This window comes from Crocuta crocuta, unplaced genomic scaffold, assembly GCF_008692635.1.
Source record: "Crocuta crocuta isolate KB4526 unplaced genomic scaffold, BGI_CrCroc_1.0 scaffold70, whole genome shotgun sequence".
NCBI classification, from domain to species: Eukaryota; Metazoa; Chordata; class Mammalia; order Carnivora; family Hyaenidae; genus Crocuta; species Crocuta crocuta.
Genome location: NW_027528417.1, coordinates 9,014,275 through 9,016,890, shown reverse-complemented (window position 1 = coordinate 9,016,890; position 2,616 = coordinate 9,014,275).

The window sequence follows — 2,616 nt, the reverse complement described above, 5'->3', positions numbered from 1 at the left end:
GTTTATTTCCCGCCCAGGCAAAGTCCAACGCAGGTCAGCAGCTCTCCTGAGCAACGGACTCTGCATCAGCCTTAGGGACTCAGGGTGCTTCTCTCTTGCCGCTAAACTTCAAGGAGAACTTGGCAAATCACTTCCGTTCTCTGGAGTTCCATTCATTTACAAGATGGTGCTAACAGTTCTTGCCCACCTACCTTACAGGACTAGTGTGATTGTCAAGTGCCCCCTAAACAATAATGGCGATTATAAAGCAATTCACATTGACTAAATTCTTACTATGCAAAGATGCCGGGCTGCATATTAGACGTATTATTTCATTTAATCCTCGTGATGACTGTGTCCCTAAAGTCCTACCGCTATTAATTGGAATGCTAAATGGGTTTGTCTTTGCCTTCACACAGCAAAATCGTGAAAGAATATTCTTTGAGTATATCAAGGATGCTCCCACCCCAGCACCTTGCACTTGCTAACTAACCCCTCTTTTAGGAACATTCTGATCCAGGTAAGAGCATGGCTTTTGCTCTCCCTTCACTCAGGTCTGTCGTTTCCGGTCATCTTTCAGAGAGGATCCAAGTACTCAAAGCATTATCTCTGTCCCATCATCCTTTTTTAGCTGTTCTCCTCATTTGATTGTTTTTTGTAGAATCTTAACCCCCAGACATCCGGAAGGTTTATGGCGGCCTTTACTGCCAGCACCCCCCAGCCAGACTGTAAGCCCCAAGCTAGCACAGACTTTGCTTGATGCATTCACTGCAGTATCTCTAGTGCCTAAAATAGGGCCTAGCACATAGTAGGTGCTCAGTAAACCCTTGTCGAGGCAACGCGATCCAATCCTTATTTTGTGCTACAAATTAATGTGAGAAAATGGTCCTTTGTTACCTGACCCTTCTTCTTCCGCCAAGGAGCTGTATCCAAAGACAGCCGCAGTATTTAGCGAGCTCTGAGTCTGAAACATTGACCCCTTCAGGCTCGGGGTAAAGCAATCTCCCAGCTGCGACCTGTCAGCTCTCTCCTGGTGAAAGATTAGAAGGCGAGCGCGCTCTCTTCCAGCCAAGTCCCAGGCATCTGGGTCGCCTGTGCAAGCCTTAATCAAGTTATCATATCTAGCCCCCGTCTCCTGGATCCCGTCACTTCTGAATGAGCAAAAATTTGCAGACAAATTTCTAGCAGCAGGAAGTTGGTGCTCCCCTGCGAGGCCGGATGAAAAGCACCTGCAGCATCAGCAGATGCCCTCCCGCTCATGCTGGGAGGCGGCTTCAGGCCTCTGGTTTCCGGACCGGGGGGTTCTCTGCTCAGTTACTTCCAACCTACCTGCCCCCCTTGGAAACACTGCTCCGGTGCCGGTACGTCTCTGGGCCGGGACCAGACAGGACCCAAGCCCGCGTCGAGCCCAGCGATGGCTCTTTTGTGCGCTTTCCTGAGAGGCTCTGGTCAAAGGAGACGGTTCTGCCCAGCAATCAAGAAGGCCTATCATCACCAGCAAAACCTGCTCTCCTCATTGTTCCCATGCTGCGGGGCATTTGATTAAGTACCAGGAGAGTTCACTTTAACTTACAAAAAAAAAAAAACAAAAAACTCAAAAAAACAAAAAACAACTCCAGTCTTCCAGGAAGGAAGGGTGGGTACCATCCTCTGGACTTTACATGTGTCCAGCCATTTTCGCTTTTTAGTGAAAACTGCAAGAAAGAAACAAAAAAAAAAAACCAAACCAAAAAACCACTTTCTTCCATCAGAAAGATTTTTTCTTTTTCTTTCTTTTTTTTTGCCCTACGAGAGAGAGTTTTGCTGGAGGATAAAGATATTGGCGGAGCTTAATGCCATAAATCTGATTAATTTACCTTGTGACACTCTCCACAAAAAAGTTAAGGGTCAGAGTCTTGCCTGCGAAGTGACCTTTCACCTGCCGCCAAGACGGTCACAATGGGGGCCTGAGCCGCCTTTCACAGCTACCTGCTGCTTCCTACAATGACATTGGACACAGTTTTCAACATGATGGAGGGCACCTCTCGCGCCAGCGGCCTTTGTTCTTTCTGCGGGTGGAGTGGGGAGCGTCCAGGGCACCCTCACCGTCCCGCGTTCCTATAGGACCAGACAAGAGCTTGCATCTCGGGGACACAGAGGAAGGACATCGAAAGAGAGAGCTTTCTCGATGACTCGCGGCATGAACGTGTATTTAACAGCTTACAGAATATACAAAGACGAGGGAGTCTCGGTCTTCGCCCCCAGGGGGCACAGAGGACTATGTCAGTCATGGCAGTGGGGTACAACCCAGGCCTCGCCGATGGGAGGTTCGAGGTGCACGTTCACAGCACGAAAGACTGAGGGGTCTATGAGAGCGCATTGTGCAAAAGCCCAGCCTCTAAGGACCCGGGTCTACAATTCCCAGATTGAGGAAACTCAGAGAATGATCTTCACATCCGTCTCTTCGATTCCACCAATACACATAAGGGAGAATCAGGTGCCCCNGCCATGTGGAGGCAGCTCCTTCTGGAAGCGCGCAGCTCCTCCTGGGAGGACGCTGACCGAGATCTCTCCGTCCCCGCGCGTTGCCACTCGGTGTTAGCGGCGAGCTCTCCGTTTCATCTCGGCTGGAGCAGACTGTATTCGTGGCGGGGGGGG